The sequence below is a fragment of the Pelobates fuscus genome, chromosome 5 (genome assembly GCF_036172605.1).
Source record: "Pelobates fuscus isolate aPelFus1 chromosome 5, aPelFus1.pri, whole genome shotgun sequence".
Classification (NCBI taxonomy): domain Eukaryota; kingdom Metazoa; phylum Chordata; class Amphibia; order Anura; family Pelobatidae; genus Pelobates; species Pelobates fuscus.
In genome coordinates, this window is record NC_086321.1 from 86804787 (window position 1) to 86823286 (window position 18500).

The window sequence follows — 18500 nt, forward strand, 5'->3', positions numbered from 1 at the left end:
AAGAGCCCGCTTTGCTTCCACGAGAAATGCTAGTCTCGTCTGCATGAGAATGCAAGTGCCAGTTTGCTCCCAGTGGCTACAGAGCAACAGCAGCTGCTAAGCAAGGGCCCTTCCCCCCTCACCTTCCCTTCCCAGGCAGCCCTTGGGGTTTGCAAAGAGAGCAGGGCCAGCGTCCCCCCACTTTGCAGCACCCTCCGGTGCGCCCGGGGGAGCAGGGCGAATCGGTTCAGCTGCGCTGGGGCCAGGCGAAAGAGTGGGAGAATGCCTCCTTGCTGCTCATGCCTGCATCCCTGATGATAAGGGCAAGTCGGCCCCCAGTGCTGGACTGGCTCGGAGAGCTATTCAGCAACTGCAGCGCAACCTGGCGCCCGTCTCGTCAAAGCGCAGGGCGGAAAAACCAACGCGAGTGGACGCCTAGCGCGCTGCGTGGCGCGCGCATCCTAGAGGCTCTGGGCGACTGTGCAAAAAAACCCAGGCACCTTTCAAAAGGCTGGGCTGCTCGTGATTGTGTTGCAGTGCCATCTGTTGGTTGTCTTGAGAGCGGCATAGCAAGGAAAGGGTGTTTTGCAAAGAAGTGGAGCAGAGAAACGTCCAGAAACAGTAAAAAGGTGGCGAGAGAGCGTTTGCGGTGCCAGCCACGGGGCGATTGGGCCCGAGCGCAGAGCAAAACAAGCAGGAGGCGAGAAATGTTTGGGGGGGTCGCAGGAAAAGCTGCAGCGAGCGACCAACCAGCAGACTGCCATGCAGCCTTTTCACCAGTGCCCCCACGCTCTCCATCTATCTTTAAACCAGCACAAATCAGGGGATAGCGCGAACGCAGTCCCCCACTACCATAAATTATGCAGTCGAGTTTCCCGCATTTGGGGAAATCGCAGAGGTCAGCACACCCGGAGTGCAATGGGTGAGCCTCGCCCTGGGAGAACCACCTTCGTGATCATGGTATCTCCCCAGCCAGGTAAGTATGAGTTGGGAAGGGAGAGCACACAAGCGCTACGCCGGCACACGCCTGTGAGCATGGGGAGGCGGGCCCTGCAGTAGCACCCAGCTCCCCTGAGGCACCAGGCATCCCTCGAGCCGGCTGCTCCCTTGGTGGGGTAACCGGCAGCTGCCCCACCCTTGCACTCCTACATGCCCCGGACAGAGGAGCCTTCGCAAAAATGGGCCAACTCCCAGGATGCCTTTCAGCAAAAACATTTGCATACGATGACCACACTCTCCCAGTCAGACAGTCGCAATCACCTTTGTTTTCTAGAGCTCAGTTCCCTCGTCTGCATATCAAAGCACATCGCAGCAGCCTATGCTCTGCTCGGGGAGTGAAGTCTGCACACACCTATGCCAGCAAAAGGCCTTTTAACCCCTTCATCGTGACTGTAGAGGGTCATGGATGGGGGTTAAGCTAAGGAAGCTATAGACGAGGGTAATTACAGAGTAACGATGACACAAATGTTTCAAAATGTATTAATTTATTTCTTTCTTTCTGTATTTTAAATGCAAAAACCAAAGCAAACCCTCTTCCCCAAAAACCAACAACAACAAAAAAAAAAAAAAAAAAGACCCCAAAACAAACCAGCGGGCAACAGGGAAGCCTGCAATGTCAGGGGAGAGAAACAATATACTTTCTGCACCCAGAAGAGATGCACGGAGGCAAGAACAGGCACCAGGGCAATGCCCGAGGGAGAGACTGAAAAGTTTGCAAAGAGAGATCTATCTTTGAACAAGCACGACCAGGGGAAAGCGCGAACGCAGTCCCCCACTACCATAAATTATGCAGTCGAGTTTCCCGCATTTGGGGAAATCGCAGGGGTCAGCACACCCGGAGTGCAATGGGTGAGCCTCGCCCTGGGAGAACCACCTTCATGATCATGGTATCTCCCCTGCCAGGTAAGTATGAGTTGGAAGGGCCGACTGCACGGACGCAGCTCGCAAAAGCCCCCCTTCAGCTTAAGGAGCATTCCCTCCTGTACCACTCGTCTCTCCTGACAAAACAGGCACCCAGAAAGGCAGCTCCCGAATTCAAGCCTTGCCGTCAAGAGCCCAGGCTTTCCACGCGTGAAGAGCTGCAACCCTCACACGCGTGCCGAGTGGGTGCACTCCCAGGGTACTTTGCAGCAAACCTTATTTGCATACGATGACCACATCTATCCAGGCTTTCAGTCAAGAGCCCGCTTTGCTTCCACGAGAAATGCTAGTCTCGTCTGCATGAGAATGCAAGTGCCAGTTTGCTCCCAGTGGCTACAGAGCAACAGCAGCTGCTAAGCAAGGGCCCTTCCCCCCTCACCTTCCCTTCCCAGGCAGCCCTTGGGGTTTGCAAAGAGAGCAGGGCCAGCGTCCCCCCACTTTGCAGCACCCTCCGGTGCGCCCGGGGGAGCAGGGCGAATCGGTTCAGCTGCGCTGGGGCCAGGCGAAAGAGTGGGAGAATGCCTCCTTGCTGCTCATGCCTGCATCCCTGATGATAAGGGCAAGTCGGCCCCCAGTGCTGGACTGGCTCGGAGAGCTATTCAGCAACTGCAGCGCAACCTGGCGCCCGTCTCGTCAAAGCGCAGGGCAAAGCATGGGCGGAAAAACCAACGCGAGTGGACGCCTAGCGCGCTGCGTGGCGCGCGCATCCTAGAGGCTCTGGGCGACTGTGCAAAAAAACCCAGGCACCTTTCAAAAGGCTGGGCTGCTCGTGATTGTGTTGCAGTGCCATCTGTTGGTTGTCTTGAGAGCGGCATAGCAAGGAAAGGGTGTTTTGCAAAGAAGTGGAGCAGAGAAACGTCAAGAAACAGTAAAAAGGTGGCGAGAGAGCGTTTGCGGTGCCAGCCACGGGGCGATTGGGCCCGAGCGCAGAGCAAAACAAGCAGGAGGCGAGAAATGTTTGGGGGGGGTCGCAGGAAAAGCTGCAGCGAGCGACCAACCAGCAGACTGCCATGCAGCCTTTTCACCAGTGCCCCCACGCTCTCCATCTATCTTTAAACCAGCACAAATCAGGGGATAGCGCGAACGCAGTCCCCCACTACCATAAATTATGCAGTCGAGTTTCCCGCATTTGGGGAAATCGCAGAGGTCAGCACACCCGGAGTGCAATGGGTGAGCCTCGCCCTGGGAGAACCACCTTCGTGATCATGGTATCTCCCCAGCCAGGTAAGTATGAGTTGGGAAGGGAGAGCACACAAGCGCTACGCCGGCACACGCCTGTGAGCATGGGGAGGCGGGCCCTGCAGTAGCACCCAGCTCCCCTGAGGCACCAGGCATCCCTCGAGCCGGCTGCTCCCTTGGTGGGGTAACCGGCAGCTGCCCCACCCTTGCACTCCTACATGCCCCGGACAGAGGAGCCTTCGCAAAAATGGGCCAACTCCCAGGATGCCTTTCAGCAAAAACATTTGCATACGATGACCACACTCTCCCAGTCAGACAGTCGCAATCACCTTTGTTTTCTAGAGCTCAGTTCCCTCGTCTGCATATCAAAGCACATCGCAGCAGCCTATGCTCTGCTCGGGGAGTGAAGTCTGCACACACCTATGCCAGCAAAAGGCCTTTTAACCCCTTCATCGTGACTGTAGAGGGTCATGGATGGGGGTTAAGCTAAGGAAGCTATAGACGAGGGTAATTACAGAGTAACGATGACACAAATGTTTCAAAATGTATTAATTTATTTCTTTCTTTCTTTATGTATTTTAAATGCAAAAACCAAAGCAAACCCTCTTCCCCAAAAACCAACAACAACAACAAAAAAAAAAAAGACCCCAAAACAAACCAGCGGGCAACAGGGAAGCCTGCAATGTCAGGGGAGAGGAACAATATACTTTCTGCACCCAGAAGAGATGCACGGAGGCAAGAACAGGCACCAGGGCAATGCCCGAGGGAGAGACTGAAAAGTTTGCAAAGAGAGATCTATCTTTGAACAAGCACGACCAGGGGAAAGCGCGAACGCAGTCCCCCACTACCATAAATTATGCAGTCGAGTTTCCCGCATTTGGGGAAATCGCAGGGGTCAGCACACCCGGAGTGCAATGGGTGAGCCTCGCCCTGGGAGAACCACCTTCATGATCATGGTATCTCCCCTGCCAGGTAAGTATGAGTTGGAAGGGCCGACTGCACGGACGCAGCTCGCAAAAGCCCCCCTTCAGCTTAAGGAGCATTCCCTCCTGTACCACTCGTCTCTCCTGACAAAACAGGCACCCAGAAAGGCAGCTCCCGAATTCAAGCCTTGCCGTCAAGAGCCCAGGCTTTCCACGCGTGAAGAGCTGCAACCCTCACACGCGTGCCGAGTGGGTGCACTCCCAGGGTACTTTGCAGCAAACCTTATTTGCATACGATGACCACATCTATCCAGGCTTTCAGTCAAGAGCCCGCTTTGCTTCCACGAGAAATGCTAGTCTCGTCTGCATGAGAATGCAAGTGCCAGTTTGCTCCCAGTGGCTACAGAGCAACAGCAGCTGCTAAGCAAGGGCCCTTCCCCCCTCACCTTCCCTTCCCAGGCAGCCCTTGGGGTTTGCAAAGAGAGCAGGGCCAGCGTCCCCCCACTTTGCAGCACCCTCCGGTGCGCCCGGGGGAGCAGGGCGAATCGGTTCAGCTGCGCTGGGGCCAGGCGAAAGAGTGGGAGAATGCCTCCTTGCTGCTCATGCCTGCATCCCTGATGATAAGGGCAAGTCGGCCCCCAGTGCTGGACTGGCTCGGAGAGCTATTCAGCAACTGCAGCGCAACCTGGCGCCCGTCTCGTCAAAGCGCAGGGCAAAGCATGGGCGGAAAAACCAACGCGAGTGGACGCCTAGCGCACTGCGTGGCGCGCGCATCCTAGAGGCTCTGGGCGACTGTGCAAAAAAACCCAGGCACCTTTCAAAAGGCTGGGCTGCTCGTGATTGTGTTGCAGTGCCATCTGTTGGTTGTCTTGAGAGCGGCATAGCAAGGAAAGGGTGTTTTGCAAAGAAGTGGAGCAGAGAAACGTCCAGAAACAGTAAAAAGGTGGCGAGAGAGCGTTTGCGGTGCCAGCCACGGGGCGATTGGGCCCGAGCGCAGAGCAAAACAAGCAGGAGGCGAGAAATGTTTGGGGGGGTCGCAGGAAAAGCTGCAGCGAGCGACCAACCAGCAGACTGCCATGCAGCCTTTTCACCAGTGCCCCCACGCTCTCCATCTATCTTTAAACCAGCACAAATCAGGGGATAGCGCGAACGCAGTCCCCCACTACCATAAATTATGCAGTCGAGTTTCCCGCATTTGGGGAAATCGCAGAGGTCAGCACACCCGGAGTGCAATGGGTGAGCCTCGCCCTGGGAGAACCACCTTCGTGATCATGGTATCTCCCCAGCCAGGTAAGTATGAGTTGGGAAGGGAGAGCACACAAGCGCTACGCCGGCACACGCCTGTGAGCATGGGGAGGCGGGCCCTGCAGTAGCACCCAGCTCCCCTGAGGCACCAGGCATCCCTCGAGCCGGCTGCTCCCTTGGTGGGGTAACCGGCAGCTGCCCCACCCTTGCACTCCTACATGCCCCGGACAGAGGAGCCTTCGCAAAAATGGGCCAACTCCCAGGATGCCTTTCAGCAAAAACATTTGCATACGATGACCACACTCTCCCAGTCAGACAGTCGCAATCACCTTTGTTTTCTAGAGCTCAGTTCCCTCGTCTGCATATCAAAGCACATCGCAGCAGCCTATGCTCTGCTCGGGGAGTGAAGTCTGCACACACCTATGCCAGCAAAAGGCCTTTTAACCCCTTCATCGTGACTGTAGAGGGTCATGGATGGGGGTTAAGCTAAGGAAGCTATAGACGAGGGTAATTACAGAGTAACGATGACACAAATGTTTCAAAATGTATTAATTTATTTCTTTCTTTCTTTATGTATTTTAAATGCAAAAACCAAAGCAAACCCTCTTCCCCAAAAACCAACAACAACAACAAAAAAAAAAAAGACCCCAAAACAAACCAGCGGGCAACAGGGAAGCCTGCAATGTCAGGGGAGAGGAACAATATACTTTCTGCACCCAGAAGAGATGCACGGAGGCAAGAACAGGCACCAGGGCAATGCCCGAGGGAGAGACTGAAAAGTTTGCAAAGAGAGATCTATCTTTGAACAAGCACGACCAGGGGAAAGCGCGAACGCAGTCCCCCACTACCATAAATTATGCAGTCGAGTTTCCCGCATTTGGGGAAATCGCAGGGGTCAGCACACCCGGAGTGCAATGGGTGAGCCTCGCCCTGGGAGAACCACCTTCATGATCATGGTATCTCCCCTGCCAGGTAAGTATGAGTTGGAAGGGCCGACTGCACGGACGCAGCTCGCAAAAGCCCCCCTTCAGCTTAAGGAGCATTCCCTCCTGTACCACTCGTCTCTCCTGACAAAACAGGCACCCAGAAAGGCAGCTCCCGAATTCAAGCCTTGCCGTCAAGAGCCCAGGCTTTCCACGCGTGAAGAGCTGCAACCCTCACACGCGTGCCGAGTGGGTGCACTCCCAGGGTACTTTGCAGCAAACCTTATTTGCATACGATGACCACATCTATCCAGGCTTTCAGTCAAGAGCCCGCTTTGCTTCCACGAGAAATGCTAGTCTCGTCTGCATGAGAATGCAAGTGCCAGTTTGCTCCCAGTGGCTACAGAGCAACAGCAGCTGCTAAGCAAGGGCCCTTCCCCCCTCACCTTCCCTTCCCAGGCAGCCCTTGGGGTTTGCAAAGAGAGCAGGGCCAGCGTCCCCCCACTTTGCAGCACCCTCCGGTGCGCCCGGGGGAGCAGGGCGAATCGGTTCAGCTGCGCTGGGGCCAGGCGAAAGAGTGGGAGAATGCCTCCTTGCTGCTCATGCCTGCATCCCTGATGATAAGGGCAAGTCGGCCCCCAGTGCTGGACTGGCTCGGAGAGCTATTCAGCAACTGCAGCGCAACCTGGCGCCCGTCTCGTCAAAGCGCAGGGCGGAAAAACCAACGCGAGTGGACGCCTAGCGCGCTGCGTGGCGCGCGCATCCTAGAGGCTCTGGGCGACTGTGCAAAAAAACCCAGGCACCTTTCAAAAGGCTGGGCTGCTCGTGATTGTGTTGCAGTGCCATCTGTTGGTTGTCTTGAGAGCGGCATAGCAAGGAAAGGGTGTTTTGCAAAGAAGTGGAGCAGAGAAACGTCCAGAAACAGTAAAAAGGTGGCGAGAGAGCGTTTGCGGTGCCAGCCACGGGGCGATTGGGCCCGAGCGCAGAGCAAAACAAGCAGGAGGCGAGAAATGTTTGGGGGGGGTCGCAGGAAAAGCTGCAGCGAGCGACCAACCAGCAGACTGCCATGCAGCCTTTTCACCAGTGCCCCCACGCTCTCCATCTATCTTTAAACCAGCACAAATCAGGGGATAGCGCGAACGCAGTCCCCCACTACCATAAATTATGCAGTCGAGTTTCCCGCATTTGGGGAAATCGCAGAGGTCAGCACACCCGGAGTGCAATGGGTGAGCCTCGCCCTGGGAGAACCACCTTCGTGATCATGGTATCTCCCCAGCCAGGTAAGTATGAGTTGGGAAGGGAGAGCACACAAGCGCTACGCCGGCACACGCCTGTGAGCATGGGGAGGCGGGCCCTGCAGTAGCACCCAGCTCCCCTGAGGCACCAGGCATCCCTCGAGCCGGCTGCTCCCTTGGTGGGGTAACCGGCAGCTGCCCCACCCTTGCACTCCTACATGCCCCGGACAGAGGAGCCTTCGCAAAAATGGGCCAACTCCCAGGATGCCTTTCAGCAAAAACATTTGCATACGATGACCACACTCTCCCAGTCAGACAGTCGCAATCACCTTTGTTTTCTAGAGCTCAGTTCCCTCGTCTGCATATCAAAGCACATCGCAGCAGCCTATACTCTGCTCGGGGAGTGAAGTCTGCACACACCTATGCCAGCAAAAGGCCTTTTAACCCCTTCATCGTGACTGTAGAGGGTCATGGATGGGGGTTAAGCTAAGGAAGCTATAGACGAGGGTAATTACAGAGTAACGATGACACAAATGTTTCAAAATGTATTAATTTATTTCTTTCTTTCTTTATGTATTTTAAATGCAAAAACCAAAGCAAACCCTCTTCCCCAAAAACCAACAACAACAACAAAAAAAAAAAAGACCCCAAAACAAACCAGCGGGCAACAGGGAAGCCTGCAATGTCAGGGGAGAGGAACAATATACTTTCTGCACCCAGAAGAGATGCACGGAGGCAAGAACAGGCACCAGGGCAATGCCCGAGGGAGAGACTGAAAAGTTTGCAAAGAGAGATCTATCTTTGAACAAGCACGACCAGGGGAAAGCGCGAACGCAGTCCCCCACTACCATAAATTATGCAGTCGAGTTTCCCGCATTTGGGGAAATCGCAGGGGTCAGCACACCCGGAGTGCAATGGGTGAGCCTCGCCCTGGGAGAACCACCTTCATGATCATGGTATCTCCCCTGCCAGGTAAGTATGAGTTGGAAGGGCCGACTGCACGGACGCAGCTCGCAAAAGCCCCCCTTCAGCTTAAGGAGCATTCCCTCCTGTACCACTCGTCTCTCCTGACAAAACAGGCACCCAGAAAGGCAGCTCCCGAATTCAAGCCTTGCCGTCAAGAGCCCAGGCTTTCCACGCGTGAAGAGCTGCAACCCTCACACGCGTGCCGAGTGGGTGCACTCCCAGGGTACTTTGCAGCAAACCTTATTTGCATACGATGACCACATCTATCCAGGCTTTCAGTCAAGAGCCCGCTTTGCTTCCACGAGAAATGCTAGTCTCGTCTGCATGAGAATGCAAGTGCCAGTTTGCTCCCAGTGGCTACAGAGCAACAGCAGCTGCTAAGCAAGGGCCCTTCCCCCCTCACCTTCCCTTCCCAGGCAGCCCTTGGGGTTTGCAAAGAGAGCAGGGCCAGCGTCCCCCCACTTTGCAGCACCCTCCGGTGCGCCCGGGGGAGCAGGGCGAATCGGTTCAGCTGCGCTGGGGCCAGGCGAAAGAGTGGGAGAATGCCTCCTTGCTGCTCATGCCTGCATCCCTGATGATAAGGGCAAGTCGGCCCCCAGTGCTGGACTGGCTCGGAGAGCTATTCAGCAACTGCAGCGCAACCTGGCGCCCGTCTCGTCAAAGCGCAGGGCGGAAAAACCAACGCGAGTGGACGCCTAGCGCGCTGCGTGGCGCGCGCATCCTAGAGGCTCTGGGCGACTGTGCAAAAAAACCCAGGCACCTTTCAAAAGGCTGGGCTGCTCGTGATTGTGTTGCAGTGCCATCTGTTGGTTGTCTTGAGAGCGGCATAGCAAGGAAAGGGTGTTTTGCAAAGAAGTGGAGCAGAGAAACGTCCAGAAACAGTAAAAAGGTGGCGAGAGAGCGTTTGCGGTGCCAGCCACGGGGCGATTGGGCCCGAGCGCAGAGCAAAACAAGCAGGAGGCGAGAAATGTTTGGGGGGGTCGCAGGAAAAGCTGCAGCGAGCGACCAACCAGCAGACTGCCATGCAGCCTTTTCACCAGTGCCCCCACGCTCTCCATCTATCTTTAAACCAGCACAAATCAGGGGATAGCGCGAACGCAGTCCCCCACTACCATAAATTATGCAGTCGAGTTTCCCGCATTTGGGGAAATCGCAGAGGTCAGCACACCCGGAGTGCAATGGGTGAGCCTCGCCCTGGGAGAACCACCTTCGTGATCATGGTATCTCCCCAGCCAGGTAAGTATGAGTTGGGAAGGGAGAGCACACAAGCGCTACGCCGGCACACGCCTGTGAGCATGGGGAGGCGGGCCCTGCAGTAGCACCCAGCTCCCCTGAGGCACCAGGCATCCCTCGAGCCGGCTGCTCCCTTGGTGGGGTAACCGGCAGCTGCCCCACCCTTGCACTCCTACATGCCCCGGACAGAGGAGCCTTCGCAAAAATGGGCCAACTCCCAGGATGCCTTTCAGCAAAAACATTTGCATACGATGACCACACTCTCCCAGTCAGACAGTCGCAATCACCTTTGTTTTCTAGAGCTCAGTTCCCTCGTCTGCATATCAAAGCACATCGCAGCAGCCTATGCTCTGCTCGGGGAGTGAAGTCTGCACACACCTATGCCAGCAAAAGGCCTTTTAACCCCTTCATCGTGACTGTAGAGGGTCATGGATGGGGGTTAAGCTAAGGAAGCTATAGACGAGGGTAATTACAGAGTAACGATGACACAAATGTTTCAAAATGTATTAATTTATTTCTTTCTTTCTGTATTTTAAATGCAAAAACCAAAGCAAACCCTCTTCCCCAAAAACCAACAACAACAAAAAAAAAAAAAAAAAAGACCCCAAAACAAACCAGCGGGCAACAGGGAAGCCTGCAATGTCAGGGGAGAGAAACAATATACTTTCTGCACCCAGAAGAGATGCACGGAGGCAAGAACAGGCACCAGGGCAATGCCCGAGGGAGAGACTGAAAAGTTTGCAAAGAGAGATCTATCTTTGAACAAGCACGACCAGGGGAAAGCGCGAACGCAGTCCCCCACTACCATAAATTATGCAGTCGAGTTTCCCGCATTTGGGGAAATCGCAGGGGTCAGCACACCCGGAGTGCAATGGGTGAGCCTCGCCCTGGGAGAACCACCTTCATGATCATGGTATCTCCCCTGCCAGGTAAGTATGAGTTGGAAGGGCCGACTGCACGGACGCAGCTCGCAAAAGCCCCCCTTCAGCTTAAGGAGCATTCCCTCCTGTACCACTCGTCTCTCCTGACAAAACAGGCACCCAGAAAGGCAGCTCCCGAATTCAAGCCTTGCCGTCAAGAGCCCAGGCTTTCCACGCGTGAAGAGCTGCAACCCTCACACGCGTGCCGAGTGGGTGCACTCCCAGGGTACTTTGCAGCAAACCTTATTTGCATACGATGACCACATCTATCCAGGCTTTCAGTCAAGAGCCCGCTTTGCTTCCACGAGAAATGCTAGTCTCGTCTGCATGAGAATGCAAGTGCCAGTTTGCTCCCAGTGGCTACAGAGCAACAGCAGCTGCTAAGCAAGGGCCCTTCCCCCCTCACCTTCCCTTCCCAGGCAGCCCTTGGGGTTTGCAAAGAGAGCAGGGCCAGCGTCCCCCCACTTTGCAGCACCCTCCGGTGCGCCCGGGGGAGCAGGGCGAATCGGTTCAGCTGCGCTGGGGCCAGGCGAAAGAGTGGGAGAATGCCTCCTTGCTGCTCATGCCTGCATCCCTGATGATAAGGGCAAGTCGGCCCCCAGTGCTGGACTGGCTCGGAGAGCTATTCAGCAACTGCAGCGCAACCTGGCGCCCGTCTCGTCAAAGCGCAGGGCAAAGCATGGGCGGAAAAACCAACGCGAGTGGACGCCTAGCGCACTGCGTGGCGCGCGCATCCTAGAGGCTCTGGGCGACTGTGCAAAAAAACCCAGGCACCTTTCAAAAGGCTGGGCTGCTCGTGATTGTGTTGCAGTGCCATCTGTTGGTTGTCTTGAGAGCGGCATAGCAAGGAAAGGGTGTTTTGCAAAGAAGTGGAGCAGAGAAACGTCCAGAAACAGTAAAAAGGTGGCGAGAGAGCGTTTGCGGTGCCAGCCACGGGGCGATTGGGCCCGAGCGCAGAGCAAAACAAGCAGGAGGCGAGAAATGTTTGGGGGGGTCGCAGGAAAAGCTGCAGCGAGCGACCAACCAGCAGACTGCCATGCAGCCTTTTCACCAGTGCCCCCACGCTCTCCATCTATCTTTAAACCAGCACAAATCAGGGGATAGCGCGAACGCAGTCCCCCACTACCATAAATTATGCAGTCGAGTTTCCCGCATTTGGGGAAATCGCAGAGGTCAGCACACCCGGAGTGCAATGGGTGAGCCTCGCCCTGGGAGAACCACCTTCGTGATCATGGTATCTCCCCAGCCAGGTAAGTATGAGTTGGGAAGGGAGAGCACACAAGCGCTACGCCGGCACACGCCTGTGAGCATGGGGAGGCGGGCCCTGCAGTAGCACCCAGCTCCCCTGAGGCACCAGGCATCCCTCGAGCCGGCTGCTCCCTTGGTGGGGTAACCGGCAGCTGCCCCACCCTTGCACTCCTACATGCCCCGGACAGAGGAGCCTTCGCAAAAATGGGCCAACTCCCAGGATGCCTTTCAGCAAAAACATTTGCATACGATGACCACACTCTCCCAGTCAGACAGTCGCAATCACCTTTGTTTTCTAGAGCTCAGTTCCCTCGTCTGCATATCAAAGCACATCGCAGCAGCCTATGCTCTGCTCGGGGAGTGAAGTCTGCACACACCTATGCCAGCAAAAGGCCTTTTAACCCCTTCATCGTGACTGTAGAGGGTCATGGATGGGGGTTAAGCTAAGGAAGCTATAGACGAGGGTAATTACAGAGTAACGATGACACAAATGTTTCAAAATGTATTAATTTATTTCTTTCTTTCTTTATGTATTTTAAATGCAAAAACCAAAGCAAACCCTCTTCCCCAAAAACCAACAACAACAACAAAAAAAAAAAAGACCCCAAAACAAACCAGCGGGCAACAGGGAAGCCTGCAATGTCAGGGGAGAGGAACAATATACTTTCTGCACCCAGAAGAGATGCACGGAGGCAAGAACAGGCACCAGGGCAATGCCCGAGGGAGAGACTGAAAAGTTTGCAAAGAGAGATCTATCTTTGAACAAGCACGACCAGGGGAAAGCGCGAACGCAGTCCCCCACTACCATAAATTATGCAGTCGAGTTTCCCGCATTTGGGGAAATCGCAGGGGTCAGCACACCCGGAGTGCAATGGGTGAGCCTCGCCCTGGGAGAACCACCTTCATGATCATGGTATCTCCCCTGCCAGGTAAGTATGAGTTGGAAGGGCCGACTGCACGGACGCAGCTCGCAAAAGCCCCCCTTCAGCTTAAGGAGCATTCCCTCCTGTACCACTCGTCTCTCCTGACAAAACAGGCACCCAGAAAGGCAGCTCCCGAATTCAAGCCTTGCCGTCAAGAGCCCAGGCTTTCCACGCGTGAAGAGCTGCAACCCTCACACGCGTGCCGAGTGGGTGCACTCCCAGGGTACTTTGCAGCAAACCTTATTTGCATACGATGACCACATCTATCCAGGCTTTCAGTCAAGAGCCCGCTTTGCTTCCACGAGAAATGCTAGTCTCGTCTGCATGAGAATGCAAGTGCCAGTTTGCTCCCAGTGGCTACAGAGCAACAGCAGCTGCTAAGCAAGGGCCCTTCCCCCCTCACCTTCCCTTCCCAGGCAGCCCTTGGGGTTTGCAAAGAGAGCAGGGCCAGCGTCCCCCCACTTTGCAGCACCCTCCGGTGCGCCCGGGGGAGCAGGGCGAATCGGTTCAGCTGCGCTGGGGCCAGGCGAAAGAGTGGGAGAATGCCTCCTTGCTGCTCATGCCTGCATCCCTGATGATAAGGGCAAGTCGGCCCCCAGTGCTGGACTGGCTCGGAGAGCTATTCAGCAACTGCAGCGCAACCTGGCGCCCGTCTCGTCAAAGCGCAGGGCAAAGCATGGGCGGAAAAACCAACGCGAGTGGACGCCTAGCGCACGGCGCGCGCATCCTAGAGGCTCTGGGCGACTGTGCAAAAAAACCCAGGCACCTTTCAAAAGGCTGGGCTGCTCGTGATTGTGTTGCAGTGCCATCTGTTGGTTGTCTTGAGAGCGGCATAGCAAGGAAAGGGTGTTTTGCAAAGAAGTGGAGCAGAGAAACGTCCAGAAACAGTAAAAAGGTGGCGAGAGAGCGTTTGCGGTGCCAGCCACGGGGCGATTGGGCCCGAGCGCAGAGCAAAACAAGCAGGAGGCGAGAAATGTTTGGGGGGGTCGCAGGAAAAGCTGCAGCGAGCGACCAACCAGCAGACTGCCATGCAGCCTTTTCACCAGTGCCCCCACGCTCTCCATCTATCTTTAAACCAGCACAAATCAGGGGATAGCGCGAACGCAGTCCCCCACTACCATAAATTATGCAGTCGAGTTTCCCGCATTTGGGGAAATCGCAGAGGTCAGCACACCCGGAGTGCAATGGGTGAGCCTCGCCCTGGGAGAACCACCTTCGTGATCATGGTATCTCCCCAGCCAGGTAAGTATGAGTTGGGAAGGGAGAGCACACAAGCGCTACGCCGGCACACGCCTGTGAGCATGGGGAGGCGGGCCCTGCAGTAGCACCCAGCTCCCCTGAGGCACCAGGCATCCCTCGAGCCGGCTGCTCCCTTGGTGGGGTAACCGGCAGCTGCCCCACCCTTGCACTCCTACATGCCCCGGACAGAGGAGCCTTCGCAAAAATGGGCCAACTCCCAGGATGCCTTTCAGCAAAAACATTTGCATACGATGACCACACTCTCCCAGTCAGACAGTCGCAATCACCTTTGTTTTCTAGAGCTCAGTTCCCTCGTCTGCATATCAAAGCACATCGCAGCAGCCTATGCTCTGCTCGGGGAGTGAAGTCTGCACACACCTATGCCAGCAAAAGGCCTTTTAACCCCTTCATCGTGACTGTAGAGGGTCATGGATGGGGGTTAAGCTAAGGAAGCTATAGACGAGGGTAATTACAGAGTAACGATGACACAAATGTTTCAAAATGTATTAATTTATTTCTTTCTTTCTTTATGTATTTTAAATGCAAAAACCAAAGCAAACCCTCTTCCCCAAAAACCAACAACAACAACAAAAAAAAAAAAGACCCCAAAACAAACCAGCGGGCAACAGGGAAGCCTGCAATGTCAGGGGAGAGGAACAATATACTTTCTGCACCCAGAAGAGATGCACGGAGGCAAGAACAGGCACCAGGGCAATGCCCGAGGGAGAGACTGAAAAGTTTGCAAAGAGAGATCTATCTTTGAACAAGCACGACCAGGGGAAAGCGCGAACGCAGTCCCCCACTACCATAAATTATGCAGTCGAGTTTCCCGCATTTGGGGAAATCGCAGGGGTCAGCACACCCGGAGTGCAATGGGTGAGCCTCGCCCTGGGAGAACCACCTTCATGATCATGGTATCTCCCCTGCCAGGTAAGTATGAGTTGGAAGGGCCGACTGCACGGACGCAGCTCGCAAAAGCCCCCCTTCAGCTTAAGGAGCATTCCCTCCTGTACCACTCGTCTCTCCTGACAAAACAGGCACCCAGAAAGGCAGCTCCCGAATTCAAGCCTTGCCGTCAAGAGCCCAGGCTTTCCACGCGTGAAGAGCTGCAACCCTCACACGCGTGCCGAGTGGGTGCACTCCCAGGGTACTTTGCAGCAAACCTTATTTGCATACGATGACCACATCTATCCAGGCTTTCAGTCAAGAGCCCGCTTTGCTTCCACGAGAAATGCTAGTCTCGTCTGCATGAGAATGCAAGTGCCAGTTTGCTCCCAGTGGCTACAGAGCAACAGCAGCTGCTAAGCAAGGGCCCTTCCCCCCTCACCTTCCCTTCCCAGGCAGCCCTTGGGGTTTGCAAAGAGAGCAGGGCCAGCGTCCCCCCACTTTGCAGCACCCTCCGGTGCGCCCGGGGGAGCAGGGCGAAACGGTTCAGCTGCGCTGGGGCCAGGCGAAAGAGTGGGAGAATGCCTCCTTGCTGCTCATGCCTGCATCCCTGATGATAAGGGCAAGTCGGCCCCCAGTGCTGGACTGGCTCGGAGAGCTATTCAGCAACTGCAGCGCAACCTGGCGCCCGTCTCGTCAAAGCGCAGGGCAAAGCATGGGCGGAAAAACCAACGCGAGTGGACGCCTAGCGCGCTGCGTGGCGCGCGCATCCTAGAGGCTCTGGGCGACTGTGCAAAAAAACCCAGGCACCTTTCAAAAGGCTGGGCTGCTCGTGATTGTGTTGCAGTGCCATCTGTTGGTTGTCTTGAGAGCGGCATAGCAAGGAAAGGGTGTTTTGCAAAGAAGTGGAGCAGAGAAACGTCAAGAAACAGTAAAAAGGTGGCGAGAGAGCGTTTGCGGTGCCAGCCACGGGGCGATTGGGCCCGAGCGCAGAGCAAAACAAGCAGGAGGCGAGAAATGTTTGGGGGGGGTCGCAGGAAAAGCTGCAGCGAGCGACCAACCAGCAGACTGCCATGCAGCCTTTTCACCAGTGCCCCCACGCTCTCCATCTATCTTTAAACCAGCACAAATCAGGGGATAGCGCGAACGCAGTCCCCCACTACCATAAATTATGCAGTCGAGTTTCCCGCATTTGGGGAAATCGCAGAGGTCAGCACACCCGGAGTGCAATGGGTGAGCCTCGCCCTGGGAGAACCACCTTCGTGATCATGGTATCTCCCCAGCCAGGTAAGTATGAGTTGGGAAGGGAGAGCACACAAGCGCTACGCCGGCACACGCCTGTGAGCATGGGGAGGCGGGCCCTGCAGTAGCACCCAGCTCCCCTGAGGCACCAGGCATCCCTCGAGCCGGCTGCTCCCTTGGTGGGGTAACCGGCAGCTGCCCCACCCTTGCACTCCTACATGCCCCGGACAGAGGAGCCTTCGCAAAAATGGGCCAACTCCCAGGATGCCTTTCAGCAAAAACATTTGCATACGATGACCACACTCTCCCAGTCAGACAGTCGCAATCACCTTTGTTTTCTAGAGCTCAGTTCCCTCGTCTGCATATCAAAGCACATCGCAGCAGCCTATACTCTGCTCGGGGAGTGAAGTCTGCACACACCTATGCCAGCAAAAGGCCTTTTAACCCCTTCATCGTGACTGTAGAGGGTCATGGATGGGGGTTAAGCTAAGGAAGCTATAGACGAGGGTAATTACAGAGTAACGATGACACAAATGTTTCAAAATGTATTAATTTATTTCTTTCTTTCTTTATGTATTTTAAATGCAAAAACCAAAGCAAACCCTCTTCCCCAAAAACCAACAACAACAACAAAAAAAAAAAAGACCCCAAAACAAACCAGCGGGCAACAGGGAAGCCTGCAATGTCAGGGGAGAGGAACAATATACTTTCTGCACCCAGAAGAGATGCACGGAGGCAAGAACAGGCACCAGGGCAATGCCCGAGGGAGAGACTGAAAAGTTTGCAAAGAGAGATCTATCTTTGAACAAGCACGACCAGGGGAAAGCGCGAACGCAGTCCCCCACTACCATAAATTATGCAGTCGAGTTTCCCGCATTTGGGGAAATCGCAGGGGTCAGCACACCCGGAGTGCAATGGGTGAGCCTCGCCCTGGGAGAACCACCTTCATGATCATGGTATCTCCCCTGCCAGGTAAGTATGAGTTGGAAGGGCCGACTGCACGGACGCAGCTCGCAAAAGCCCCCCTTCAGCTTAAGGAGCATTCCCTCCTGTACCACTCGTCTCTCCTGACAAAACAGGCACCCAGAAAGGCAGCTCCCGAATTCAAGCCTTGCCGTCAAGAGCCCAGGCTTTCCACGCGTGAAGAGCTGCAACCCTCACACGCGTGCCGAGTGGGTGCACTCCCAGGGTACTTTGCAGCAAACCTTATTTGCATACGATGACCACATCTATCCAGGCTTTCAGTCAAGAGCCCGCTTTGCTTCCACGAGAAATGCTAGTCTCGTCTGCATGAGAATGCAAGTGCCAGTTTGCTCCCAGTGGCTACAGAGCAACAGCAGCTGCTAAGCAAGGGCCCTTCCCCCCTCACCTTCCCTTCCCAGGCAGCCCTTGGGGTTTGCAAAGAGAGCAGGGCCAGCGTCCCCCCACTTTGCAGCACCCTCCGGTGCGCCCGGGGGAGCAGGGCGAATCGGTTCAGCTGCGCTGGGGCCAGGCGAAAGAGTGGGAGAATGCCTCCTTGCTGCTCATGCCTGCATCCCTGATGATAAGGGCAAGTCGGCCCCCAGTGCTGGACTGGCTCGGAGAGCTATTCAGCAACTGCAGCGCAACCTGGCGCCCGTCTCGTCAAAGCGCAGGGCAAAGCATGGGCGGAAAAACCAACGCGAGTGGACGCCTAGCGCACTGCGTGGCGCGCGCATCCTAGAGGCTCTGGGCGACTGTGCAAAAAAACCCAGGCACCTTTCAAAAGGCTGGGCTGCTCGTGATTGTGTTGCAGTGCCATCTGTTGGTTGTCTTGAGAGCGGCATAGCAAGGAAAGGGTGTTTTGCAAAGAAGTGGAGCAGAGAAACGTCCAGAAACAGTAAAAAGGTGGCGAGAGAGCGTTTGCGGTGCCAGCCACGGGGCGATTGGGCCCGAGCGCAGAGCAAAACAAGCAGGAGGCGAGAAATGTTTGGGGGGGTCGCAGGAAAAGCTGCAGCGAGCGACCAACCAGCAGACTGCCATGCAGCCTTTTCACCAGTGCCCCCACGCTCTCCATCTATCTTTAAACCAGCACAAATCAGGGGATAGCGCGAACGCAGTCCCCCACTACCATAAATTATGCAGTCGAGTTTCCCGCATTTGGGGAAATCGCAGAGGTCAGCACACCCGGAGTGCAATGGGTGAGCCTCGCCCTGGGAGAACCACCTTCGTGATCATGGTATCTCCCCAGCCAGGTAAGTATGAGTTGGGAAGGGAGAGCACACAAGCGCTACGCCGGCACACGCCTGTGAGCATGGGGAGGCGGGCCCTGCAGTAGCACCCAGCTCCCCTGAGGCACCAGGCATCCCTCGAGCCGGCTGCTCCCTTGGTGGGGTAACCGGCAGCTGCCCCACCCTTGCACTCCTACATGCCCCGGACAGAGGAGCCTTCGCAAAAATGGGCCAACTCCCAGGATGCCTTT

At 55.5% G+C, this 18500-nt stretch overlaps 1 protein-coding gene and 17 non-coding genes across 19 annotated transcripts in view; all 18 read right to left on the minus strand.

Annotated features, from left to right (window-relative positions):
* The window catches only part of SLC38A9 (solute carrier family 38 member 9), a 325631-nt gene that overhangs the window by 42868 nt on the left and 264263 nt on the right, over positions 1-18500 (minus strand). The window lies entirely within an intron of this gene.
* Positions 800-963, minus strand: LOC134613043 (U1 spliceosomal RNA). The gene has a single exon (XR_010091074.1). It is a non-coding gene; the product is annotated as a U1 spliceosomal RNA (small nuclear RNA).
* On the minus strand, positions 1726-1889 carry LOC134613214 (U1 spliceosomal RNA). Its single transcript, XR_010091233.1, has one exon. It is a non-coding gene; the product is annotated as a U1 spliceosomal RNA (small nuclear RNA).
* LOC134613044 (U1 spliceosomal RNA) lies at positions 2968-3131 on the minus strand. Its single transcript, XR_010091075.1, has one exon. It is a non-coding gene; the product is annotated as a U1 spliceosomal RNA (small nuclear RNA).
* On the minus strand, positions 3895-4058 carry LOC134613215 (U1 spliceosomal RNA). The gene has a single exon (XR_010091234.1). It is a non-coding gene; the product is annotated as a U1 spliceosomal RNA (small nuclear RNA).
* On the minus strand, positions 5136-5299 carry LOC134613045 (U1 spliceosomal RNA). Its single transcript, XR_010091076.1, has one exon. It is a non-coding gene; the product is annotated as a U1 spliceosomal RNA (small nuclear RNA).
* LOC134613217 (U1 spliceosomal RNA) lies at positions 6063-6226 on the minus strand. The gene has a single exon (XR_010091235.1). It is a non-coding gene; the product is annotated as a U1 spliceosomal RNA (small nuclear RNA).
* On the minus strand, positions 7294-7457 carry LOC134613046 (U1 spliceosomal RNA). Its single transcript, XR_010091077.1, has one exon. It is a non-coding gene; the product is annotated as a U1 spliceosomal RNA (small nuclear RNA).
* Positions 8221-8384, minus strand: LOC134613218 (U1 spliceosomal RNA). Its single transcript, XR_010091236.1, has one exon. It is a non-coding gene; the product is annotated as a U1 spliceosomal RNA (small nuclear RNA).
* Positions 9451-9614, minus strand: LOC134613047 (U1 spliceosomal RNA). The gene has a single exon (XR_010091078.1). It is a non-coding gene; the product is annotated as a U1 spliceosomal RNA (small nuclear RNA).
* On the minus strand, positions 10377-10540 carry LOC134612928 (U1 spliceosomal RNA). Its single transcript, XR_010090964.1, has one exon. It is a non-coding gene; the product is annotated as a U1 spliceosomal RNA (small nuclear RNA).
* Positions 11618-11781, minus strand: LOC134613048 (U1 spliceosomal RNA). The gene has a single exon (XR_010091079.1). It is a non-coding gene; the product is annotated as a U1 spliceosomal RNA (small nuclear RNA).
* On the minus strand, positions 12545-12708 carry LOC134612929 (U1 spliceosomal RNA). The gene has a single exon (XR_010090965.1). It is a non-coding gene; the product is annotated as a U1 spliceosomal RNA (small nuclear RNA).
* On the minus strand, positions 13781-13944 carry LOC134613049 (U1 spliceosomal RNA). Its single transcript, XR_010091080.1, has one exon. It is a non-coding gene; the product is annotated as a U1 spliceosomal RNA (small nuclear RNA).
* LOC134612930 (U1 spliceosomal RNA) lies at positions 14708-14871 on the minus strand. Its single transcript, XR_010090966.1, has one exon. It is a non-coding gene; the product is annotated as a U1 spliceosomal RNA (small nuclear RNA).
* LOC134613050 (U1 spliceosomal RNA) lies at positions 15950-16113 on the minus strand. Its single transcript, XR_010091081.1, has one exon. It is a non-coding gene; the product is annotated as a U1 spliceosomal RNA (small nuclear RNA).
* Positions 16877-17040, minus strand: LOC134612931 (U1 spliceosomal RNA). Its single transcript, XR_010090967.1, has one exon. It is a non-coding gene; the product is annotated as a U1 spliceosomal RNA (small nuclear RNA).
* Positions 18118-18281, minus strand: LOC134613051 (U1 spliceosomal RNA). The gene has a single exon (XR_010091082.1). It is a non-coding gene; the product is annotated as a U1 spliceosomal RNA (small nuclear RNA).